Raw genomic sequence first — 11915 nt, 5'->3', positions numbered from 1 at the left:
TGATGCTGATGGTGGACAGCAGTCAGACACATATGCAGGCTGAACCATTCACCTGGCGACTCCAATTCGATCCAGACATTCCAACGCTTGTTGATGCACTCATGCAATGGTAGGGCATGTGGAAAACCCTGCCCTATGTGAAGCTGTGGAAGAAATAAGAAATGAGTTAGCAGATACTGAATTTGATGAAGATGTTTTCAGTGCCTTGCTTCATTGGTTGAAATATCCAAAGTTCCCTTGGTTCAAAACTAGATTTTGTGAGTTAATTGTTGAAAGAATCGAAAAGGAGATTCAATGTTTAGATGAACAGATCCAGTCATATGATTTCCAAGACCCTAAAAAGTTCTTGGAAATCCTTCCTCCTTCGCAACAAGAAATCATAGAACTGCCTACAGATGTTTACATTGACAGTGTGCAGCTGGAAGTATGTATTGCAGAGTTGGGGCAGCCAACAGAGTCTGGCTTCCACGATCCAATGGCAACTTACATGGACACGTTTTTCAGTTTCATTGATGGATCAGGCTGTTTTCCACGTGACCAGTCTCATTATGTGCATGAAGGGCTGCCAGCAATTACATCTGTGTCCTGGCGGAAGAATTCTCAAGCGGCATCATTTTCAGGTTTACTTGAATGGTTGATTTGGCATTTTAGTATTACCTGATCTGTTTTTACAGCAAAGTAGGGTAGATTTTGTAAATAAATAAGCAGCCAAAGGGCAGTATTTTGTTCCAGTTTTATTACAGTTCTAGTTTTAAGTTTGCCGAATTAGTCTTTCAATCAATTCAGTCAGTTTCCAGTTAATAAGTTGAGTCTTCAGTTGTGTTGATTTGTTGAAATAATGGACTCCATTGCCCAATGGATGGAGGCACTGTCTGCTCTCCCAAAGCTCTGCGGTTCTTGGCACCTCCAAAAAGCGGCAGCTGCCATCCCTAGTGGAGCCGATGTTAGACTCCGTCTTGTCAGTCAATTGATTCTTCTTCAAAACCCTGTTTTGAAGAAGAAATTATCAAGTTTGTTTGATGATGTGGTTTGGGATGGATTTGAGGAGAGTGATGACCATATTGTGCCTGCTCCTGAAGACGCACAAGAAGGTACTTGGATGGTGAAAGGTGATTATAGGAAAAAGTCTCTCAATGTTCTATCTAAAAGTACAGAACAAAAGCCTGTAGGGAATAAAAATGCTTTGCAGCCCGCTGGAGTATGGTTGGGCCAACATTGGTAACTTTGAAGATGTTGACAGACTTCTTAGAAACTGTGAATCGACAATGGGACATGCAATGAATAGCAGCATGGATGATTTACTATGGGTCTCATCTTCCTCTGCTTGTGTTGATAATAGCCCTCAGGGGACTGTTCAACAGGGAATGGCCTCGTCAAGCCTAGATTCAAGAGCACTTAAAGGTAAATCATAGCAAGATGAACTAGAGGTGGAATTTATGCCTTGTGATAATCCTCCTATACTGGCCTCATGTGAGGAAGGTGATTCAAAGATCATTGACTGTAAGAAGGACGATAGTATCTCAAATGTAGACAAGCCTTTTGAACAACAGTCTTCTGGGCACATCGAACGATCACAACAGCATGCACTAAATGAGAACAAATGCTCATTGGAAGAACAACGATTGGAGAATAGTGGGAGGACAGAAGGAACATCAAAGTCTCAAATGGAAGACACTCGTTTCAAGCAATTGGACAAGGCTAATTCATACAGAAAGCAGACAAATCACAAGCAACCTGAAGGCAAGCACAAGAAGCATCTCTCTGATAGGAAACCTACAGAGAATATGCTACCTGTCATCTCTTATTCAACAGGCTTTCAAGGGACCAATCTACTCTTTTCACTACCTGCCCTGTATCAAATGCTGAGCCAAATCTGTGGACACTCCAGTTAGATAAGCAAGACTTGCATTTATCAAAACAGAACGGGTCAAAAACTGTACTGAAGGAAGTTTTAGAAGGCAATGCCACTGGCAATGAAAATATGTTACTGAGGAAGTCGACATGTAAAGTAATGGAAAGAACTATTCCTGTCAATTGCTTCCTTGATGCACCTATTAACACTACAAAGGGAATACGATCAGCACAATGCCGTAAATTGGAAGAGAATGGATTCCACACGGTTCGTAAACTACTTCAATACTTCCCTCGTACTTATGTGAATATGCAACCTGCTGAAGGCCAAGCCGAGGAAATATCCCATGCAGGAAAATCTCAGCTCAAGAAATCTATGGTTGGCAGCTCATACTTAATGAGTTTAGTTCGGTCGCACACATACTGGATTTATGCACGTCATATGGGAATCGAGGAACACATTTACAAGCATAGAGGACCCATTTTCTCTCTCAAATGGAGCAAGAAAGGAGACTGCCTTCTTACTGGATGCGCAGATAAAACTGCGATTATATGGGATGCCAAAGAAGCTGCCAGGAAGGAAGAGTTCATTAAGCGTTGGGTTGCTCTTGATCCATCTGTCAAGGCTCAAATCAAGACTGGGCTTGTCCATGCACTCTCTTCAACTGTCCTAGATGCAAGACATACATCTTCGCAAGTTATCGCGAAGATAGCAGCGATTGAAATCCCTCGCCAACAATGGCCGGAACTAGTTGGCGTTTTATTGGCGAATATGGGAAGCCCTCAACTAGAAAAGCCAGTTACTCTGAAGCAAGCTACCCTGGAAACTCTCGGGTATGTTTGTGAAGAGATATCATCAGATATGCTTGCACAGAATCAAGTGAACTCTATTCTCACTGCTGTTGTTCAAGGCATGAATGCGCCAGATGGTAACAGTGATGTATGCCTTGCAGCAACAAAGGCTTTGTACAATGCCCTTGATTTTGCACAGACAAACTTTGAAAATGAAATGGAAAGGAATTATATTATGCACGTTATTTGTGAAACAACATTGTCCGTTGATGTTCGAATAAGGCAAGCTTCATTTGAATGTCTTGTTCCAATTTCATCAACATACTATGAGAAAATCGCGCCTTACATACACGATATCTTCATTATCACTGCAAAAGCAGTGATAAATGATGAAGAGCCTGTGGCTCTGCAAGCTATAGAGTTTTGGAGCTCTATATGTGATGAAGCGATTGAAATTCAGGAAGAATATGGTGGGGATTTCAGTGGGGATTCTGAGGTTCCTCATTATCATTTCATAAAGCAAGCTTTGCCTGTCCTTGTGCCCCTTTTATTGGAGACTTTGACAAAACAGGAGGAAGACCAGGACCAAGATGAAAGAGCTTGGAATTTGCAGGTCTTACTAGCTCTATTTATCACCAGGAATTCAGTAGTAAATTGATAAATATGAAGCCGGAAATCGAACTTGTGTTGCGAAAGCCATTTTCCAGAATGATATGCGATGTGAAGACCCCGTGTAATATCATGCGAACCAAGAAAGACGTAACGATTCCATTGAAAATACCATATTACATGCAGTGCAGCCTTGGAGGAGAGAAGAATTTGACACCTGGCCCTTCACTTCAGCCAAAAATAAACAAAGATATCTGTCACCAGAAGGATAGGATTCGTATTCTTATCTATAACCTCAGTTAGTCATACAATGGGGTCTGCGCTCCAATTTTTAGTCTTTTTGGTTAGTCATTAGAGAATTTTAAGGAGAAAGTTGTTCTTTGTTCTATTTATGTAACTTCAGGTGAAACAACGCCCAGGTTTTTTGGGTTGATCTGTTTTCTCCTACAACAGTCTTATTTAATGTATTAAAAAACATTTGTAAAAAAAAAAAGAGAGAATTCTGAGTGCTGGTGGAGGAGAACAGAGAGCTTACTTGTACAGTTTTTGACAGAGAGTTTAATGAAAAATACAGCTCTGACCCCTGAGATTCCTGTGGTATGACAATTTAGCATAAGTTTTCCTTCTGTTTCATATGTAACTTGTTATGTTTTCATTTCACTTCATGATCATTTCCAATTGAACAAATGAAGTGTTTAGGTAGAATTCATAATATTTTATGCTCTGCATATAAGTTTGTTCATATTTAATGTTTTCTTCTGTTTGACAAGGATTCATCCTCTATGCCCTTGTCAGCTCCTCAACAGTCTTTTCATTCCATTTAATCTCAATTTGATGTTAAATTTCTTGCCTACCTTGCCTCAGGAGATAATCTGTGTTTTTGATTATATTTCTCTGTTCAAGCTGTTTCTTTGCCCCATGCAGCCCAGAAAAACCCCATCATTTTATTAAAAACCCCTTTTATCAATTTACTAGCCTAAAATCAGTTTCTTTTAAAGTCATCTCAGCCCCATTAGAAAACATTTTTGCTGAGATAGATTGGAGAGAGCCCTCTCCTGTCCTCGTAGGGCTAGCTACGAGGCTAAGTGGTTTGATGTTGCCTTGGATTTTGCCTTCTTCAGCCTGAGGCCAAATTCGAGCCCTAATAGATCGCATGCCAGGGATCCATCAGTATGCATGTCGTTGAGCACACGCATGCAATCCAACCCATTCAACACACTCACCAAGGTGAAGACAAGAAGCAAGTCCAACTGGGGTTGAACATGTACTTCGGCAAGTTGATGCACATGACCACCAGCACACTCTTGAAGATCATCATATACACTATGCATTAGTGTGTTTCCAGTTCAACCATACCCAAGAATGCCATGCGCATGTTAGTAGACGAGTTGGATGAAGGCGCTAAACCAATGCACTAGTTGCAACGGAGGCAAGAGTTCGCTTCAGCAAGATGTCACCATGAAGTGCATGCACACCATCACGGACAACCAAGCTTGGCATCAGCTCACCAACTTCACCATCACAAGCATGTCAAAGAGTTGGTCTCACCACAGTGGACCGAGTGTTAGTGATGTCTTGCAAGGCTTGCTAGAGCCATGTTGTCTCACATGAGTACATGTGCATTGTAATGTTGAGTCATGTCAAGTGTAAGTCAAGTATCAACAGTTGGGTGTAACAGTCATAGAGTAGGTGAAGAGTCATGAGGGTAGTTGAACTGTCACAAAGGGGAATGTCAAGGGTCACCCCACCCTTCGCTATAAATAGTCCCTCATAACTCATTATAAGGGTTTTTGGTCAGCCAAGCTTCTACTAAGACTATCTTGAAGAAGGCTTGGACAGTATTGTAACGCGCCTTGGCTTCTCCACTGCACGGAGCTAGTACATCTCTTTGGAGGAGTAGGCGGATGTGGTTGTAATGTTCTAGTGATGGGGCTAGTAGGTTTACATGGTGTATAGTATGATTGTGACTTACACTTCTTTATATAATAAAAGCCAGCACATTTTCATGCATATGTTGTTATTGTAGTTGGACTGCTCTGGTTGCCTTAATGATTTGTATGCAATTATATGAATATTGTTGTTAATGTGTTGCATATGCTGTTATTGTAGTTGGACTGCTCTGGTTGCCTTAATGATATATGTTGTTTAACTTACGTACTTGTATATGAAATGATTTGTATGCAATTATATGAATATTGTTGTTAATGAGTTGCATATGTTGTTAATGTTTTCATCGTCTGTGTCGACTGCTCTATCGTACATCAGAAAGACCTTTCTCTAAACCTTGTGCATCAACCATCACACTCGTCTCGCACTGATCTGTGAGTGTTATTCATGTTATCTTACATTGTATGTTGTGACTACTGCATCCGTGTCGACTGCATTGCTGGAAGCTATGCGTGTCCTTTATGTTGTATGTTCCTAGCCGAGTTGGGACTGATCACTTTCAACCTAGAACTCACCTTCACCTTCCTCTCCCTTTGAAGTGTTGGAACCTCTCATACTCATTCCTTGACTCACTGTATCAGTCACACCCTTTCTATTGATAGAATTATCTTACTTGCCTTTGTGTGACATCGTGGTCAAGGCATTACCTTACGACCCACTGCTGGGACTCCTACACCAAACGATCTGAGGTCTAATTGGGACTTCTTACCGGGGAGATCCCCTTGACATGTTGGTGGGTCCAGCACCGTCAACAGAGAGTATGCAAACAACCTTTGAAACAAGCAAGTTGACAATGTGAAGCACACATTTTCAATGTATATAAGGAACTTTCACCAAAGGGAAAGAAAGAGCTAGAAGAAAAGTAATAGTACTATCCTAAAAGACACACACAAGAGTAAGGAAGGATTCATTGGTTATCCTAAAAAATAGTTCACAAGATAACAACGATCATGAAAGCAAATAACAATGCACATTCAACAAGATATATACCAAAGTCAATGAAATAGTTCATTTTCTTTAGCATATGTGAACATAACATATACTGCAAACATTAAAAGAATAGTCTTACAACATCCATGATACATGCATGAAAGTGTGCCAACTCTGAGAGATTTTGATTATTAAGTGAAAGTTCCAAGATACATAATTACAATGATGCGACACTAGCCCCAATAATGGAACATTAAGTCACCACTTTCTCCTCCAAAGAATGATCTTCTCTCCTATGCCAAACTAGAGAAGCCAAGGTGAAAAGTCCTTTTGCTTGAGGCATGAGGGTTTATTTATAACAAATGAGGTGACTCTCCACCTCCCATGTGACTCTTGACATCCCTCATGACTCTTGAGCTTCCATGTGACTTTTGAGCTTCTATGTGACCTTTAAGCTCCTACATGACTCTAGGACTTCCTAGCGACTTTCCCCATTCCATGTGTGACCCTTGGGCTTCCACACGTTTTACATTTTCTCATTTTTAAAAATATAAAATTACATTCCACCAATAATGTGGCAAAAATACATGGGACCAAACAACACTCTTGTGTTGACACTTTGAATTACCATAATTTAGTGACTGTGACATGAGACTTGATGAAATGTATTGATGTGAGGTTCCTTTCTCCATTGTTATGTCTTCAACTCTTGATGATTGATCTATGATGTGCTTCATCTTCACCCTCCAAAGGGTCTAGATAAGTATTGGAACCTTCTAAGTCAACCTAAGTTGCCATCTCTCTGTCGTGGTCCAAGATTCCTTTATCTCTTGCATGATGGTATCTTTGCATCTCATCTCCACAAGTGTGTTCTTGTAACCTCTCCTTGATGACCTCCTTGAGAAGCATCTTGCCATGTCAAAGTGATAGACCTGCAAATGAAGTTTACTCAAGAAAAGACAACATAAGTCCTGAAATCACCTATTCTATCTTGTTTTCCCATGTGAGATAATGACTGTGATGGGACAGTGCGCAAGAACTAAGAGAGGAGCCTTCTTATGAGCAATGCACAAGATCAGGAGGCAAGGAGTGAGGGATTGGGCACCGTGATTATGCAATGCATAGTGGAAAGGAGAGGCAAGTCATGGATTTTTCATTGGGTAAGTCCAGGAGACAAGGAAGGCTTGTCTGCTCACTAAGAATGCACAACACGTAGTGCTTGAAGGTAGGTGTCTAGGTGTTGTGCAGTTGAGCAGTACAAGCGCTTAAGGATGACCCTACTACTCACTAAACGTGTGCAGTGTGTAATGAGGGCAAGGTTGGTCCAGGAATTTCGTAGAGGGTGAGTTCAGGAGACAAGAGTGACAAGCTTGGGCATTGTAACTACGCAATGTGAAATAGTTGAGGGAGAGGACCTAATAATTGTGCAATTGTCTTATGCAAGGATCCAAAAATGAACCGACTATCCACTAGAAGTGCGCAGTGCTAGGCAAGGTTGGCCAAAGTTGCGCGTTGGGCAAGTGTAATCAATAAGATGAAATCAATGTGCTCTGAATTTGCTTAATGCGCAGAGCCAGGAAGTTGTGCTATATGATTGTGTAATGCACAGTTCCAAGAGTTAAGAAATCCACCATTATGGCTTATGGATGCATAGTGCACAGTACACTTGGTTGAAGGCTGAAGAATAGTCATGGATTGCACAAGTTGTGAGGACCAATATAACTCCAAAATTGACTAAGTGTGGGATCAGTGAGATAAGAGAGTAAGAGTAAGAGCATACAACAAGTCTTGAGCATGATCACACACACATGTACAACCAAGAAAATGACCAGAAGATATACAGTAACCAAAATCAATATGTATACAATGAAACGATACTTATCTCCAAGTGTGACACTTAATATATATCTTTACGACACAAGTGTTGACTATAACCAAAAGGTGTGTTATGCCATGGAAGTGTGTCTAATGCATGTATGTATGATAGGTAGGACCAACTAATTCAAGAGAGTGCGTTGGAGCTACCTCTAAAAGGTGTTCCATAGTGTTCTTAGGATATGCCAAAATAAGCAAAAGTGACACATGCAAGAGTGAAATCGACACATGCAAAAACAAAATAAAACACAAGTGACACATGCAAGAATGAAAACAAGCAAAAGTGATAGTTGCAAAGGAAAAAGAAAGCAAAATAAAAAGTTGAGAATCTCACCCGAATGATGTGGGATTTGCAACCAAGAGTAAGAGGATGCTCCTTGTACTCCATAAGTGAACAGAGCTCAAAAGCAAAAGATGAATGTGAGATGAGCTATGGGCTGGACTCTTTACATAGGGAGAGCAGGCCTGCAGTTATGGTTAGGATTTGTGAGGGAACTTAGTGCATGTTGGGAAACTAGGAGTTGAGATTGAACTGATTTCCCCCAAGAGGTATGATGGTACTAACTTGATGAAGTGATTTATCACTATCAACAAAGAGTGTGAAATCACTATATATAGAGGGTTCCCTTACACTGTCACTAGCAACTACGCAATCATTATTAGCAAGGATTGTGCATTCACTATCTCTAGGGACTGCACAGTCACTATCTCTAAACAAGAGATGTGCTACCTTGCCTACTTGGAAGAAGTGTTCTTCTGAAGGCATCAACGTAGGGCATGAGAAAGAAAGTATATCAACACTTAGGATTCCTAAAGGAAGACTTGGACAACATGACTAAGCATGACATTAATGGCTTGAAATGAGGGAAGACATGATCATAAGGAGGCTCCAAAATTTGAAGGTAGGTGAAATTTGGAGGGTGTTGTAACAGTGACAACAGAGTGATATCTCATTTATCTCAGTAAAGGAAGCACAAGCTCAGGGGGAGAACCCTTTTCTATCGATATTAAAGGGGGAGATAATATAGATAGGGGAAGCGACTGACAAGAAGTATGAAGAGAATGTAAACAAGGGGAGCATTCAATTTGATCTTTATTTGATAAGTTTTAAAGGTTCTTTTAAAAGTGCAAATACCAGAATGTAAAGAATGAGACAAAGGACTTAATAACATAAATGCACAGCAAATGAAACAAGGACAGAACTCAACCAATTTATTAACAGAGTTCACCCAAGATTTGGGCTATGTCTTCGGGAATGTTTCCGAGTGGGAAGGCCACTTTTATTAATGATGCACATGGACAAGATTATATAAAATTCCTAGAATAGAAGTGTTGGTTCTTTATTCTGTAAGGCATTGATCTGAAAAATATCAAGTCGAAACTTTCCTCCAGCCACTCTCCAAAGGGTTAAATAGGTTTAGATTTGTACAATGGTATTTTACTCCTTGGCATATGTTGTGATATTCAACAACCCCCCATTTATTGATGTAATAGCTAATATTATATTAATAAACGGGGATCCTTGATAAAATGCTTCAAAAATAAATTTAGCACTTAGACACTTTCATTTAAGCTTTTTTAAGAATAAAGCAAGATATCAAATCAAAACCCTTTGAAAACTAGAAATTCTCGCCCTTTCGCATACCGCTAGACCAAGTGTGTCAAAAGCCTTATTAACAAAGCAAAACCCACGAATTGTGATCAAAAGGATCATCGTGCTTAACTTAAATATCATTGGGCTTTTCATTTAAAGCTAAGACCTATGACATTTCCTATTTAATAAAGCTCATATCGCAATCGTACATCGGTGCTCACAAAGGATGCAAACCCACAAATCATGTTGAAATGTACGAAATGCGATATCACGATAGGACAAGTCAACCTTACTGCATCGCGTCAAGATACTTAAAAAGGACTAAATCTTATGAACTACGTAATCTTGCGAAATGCGATAGAAGCCCGGACCCAATAGAAGCCAATGTCATAAATGGTACTTAAATCTGCCACGTAGTGAAAAGCGCTTTATAAGGTAATTACTCTTTCAAACAAACTACACTCTAAGTAAAAAGAATATACTACTTATCCCGCATCTCGCATCCCGTTGAATCCTAAAGAACTTTGAGAAAGCGCACAGACAAATATGTGATAATGCGATTTGCGATATTGCATTGCAATCGCAAAATCAACGTTCTCGCAACTTAAGTCCACCACCTTAAAAGTTTTCCTTCCCATTTTATGATGTGGTACATTAATGAGCAATAAAGGAAGAAATAAGGGACCATTGGTGGCTATTTAATATCGGTTAATTATGTTAAAAATCCGCACAACGTGATACGATATATTTTCATCTGCGTTTGATTAAAACTCCTTTCTTGTCACCTTTTCAGGTTATCTGTATCATTCATTCTCATTGTCATTCTTACTTGTGTTTATTCGATAACTTCCACTTTGCTCCATTTCAGGAAAAATCCGCAGGGAGCATTGTTAGAAACAATGGGAAAGAAGGGAAAGGCAGCTGCATCCAAGAAATCAGAAATGATTCATCTTTTCTCTGATACTATGTGTAGCAAAGACGAAGGAACTATGACCTAGGAGGCCATGTACAACTTGTTAGAAGAGGAGCACCCCAAGCCACTGGAAACAAAGGCCACGACAGATTCCCAGGAGTCATCTGATGCCTCCTATTTCGAGACAGCATGCTCTTTCTTGCACCGCATAGCTGCACGACCAAATATAATCCCATATACGGACATGGTCAAATGGGTAATTGATGAGGCAGACATTGCAAACCGAACATTCAAGAATCACAGGCAAGAGGTCATGGGGTCTTTTTCAACAAACAACCTACGACTCATGTACCAATTACCAAAGCCGCAAAAGCTCTACAATAAATAGTTCCTTGAGAAATTTTCCAAGGAAAATGAAGACCCAGCAGACGTCACGCAAACCTGGACAGCAAACGAAGGCAAGCTCAAACAAGATAAAACGGGTATGTACTCTATGGCATCCATTTCTCCCCCTCCTAGTTTCACAGCAGCAATGCTATGTAGATTGTTCGGTAAACCCGATAGCACCAAGTTTTCCCCAGAATGGCTCCCATTAATAGATGGAGCAGTGAATGCAACAATAATGAACTAGACTCAAATTCTATCAAACAATTTGGCTAAGGCTATTATAGAATATAGAAGGAAGAGAAATTCTTCTCTAAGAGTGTTTCCCCCCTTTTCATGAGTGCTTTTGTAATGGATGCAATCTATTTTAGTTCTAAATTTCCCAATATGGGATGGAAGTGGATTGTACAGGACCCGCTTCCCATCCATATGTACCATAAGATTTTGTGGGAATCTCAATTTCACCCCCATTTTTATAAAATTTGTCAAGAATTTATGCTACCCATCCATAAAGAAGTGTACAATAGAACTGTCCCTAGGTTTTCTAAAGAGACCGAGATAGATGTCTTGCTGGTAGCGAGATGGTTTGGGGAAGAAACCTTTACCTACATCAGAGTTTTCGGGAGCATCGCTTCACCGCATGTTCTCCCATATTACGTCCCCGAAAAATTAATGGCCAAAGATATAGCCTACCAAACAGCAGGGGAAAGTTGACTAAGTAGAGGACTTAAAGAACAGAAGAAGGCCATTTGGTGTACATTCTTATTACAAGTTGGTGCGTTTATGCTACATGATTTTGGACATGCATGCAAAGAAGAAGAGATTATTAAATCTCTGAAATTAGCTACACTTCCAGGAAGGCAATATGACCCAAACGACACTGTTAATAATTTTACTACTATGGTAAAAGTAAAGTCATTCACCCACGAAGGGGACGCCTTTGATGACCTCTTCCTACAGGCAGAAACATATTCACAAGTGTTGCATTTGGCATCAGAACTTTTAACCCCAGATGATCTT

This window comes from Pinus tabuliformis, chromosome 8 (assembly GCF_031772625.1).
Source record: "Pinus tabuliformis cultivar Carrire ecotype Pingquan chromosome 8, CPIR1, whole genome shotgun sequence".
Classification (NCBI taxonomy): Eukaryota; Viridiplantae; Streptophyta; class Pinopsida; order Pinales; family Pinaceae; genus Pinus; species Pinus tabuliformis.
The sequence above is the reverse complement of the archived record's forward strand: the minus strand, read 5'-3'. Positions refer to the sequence as shown.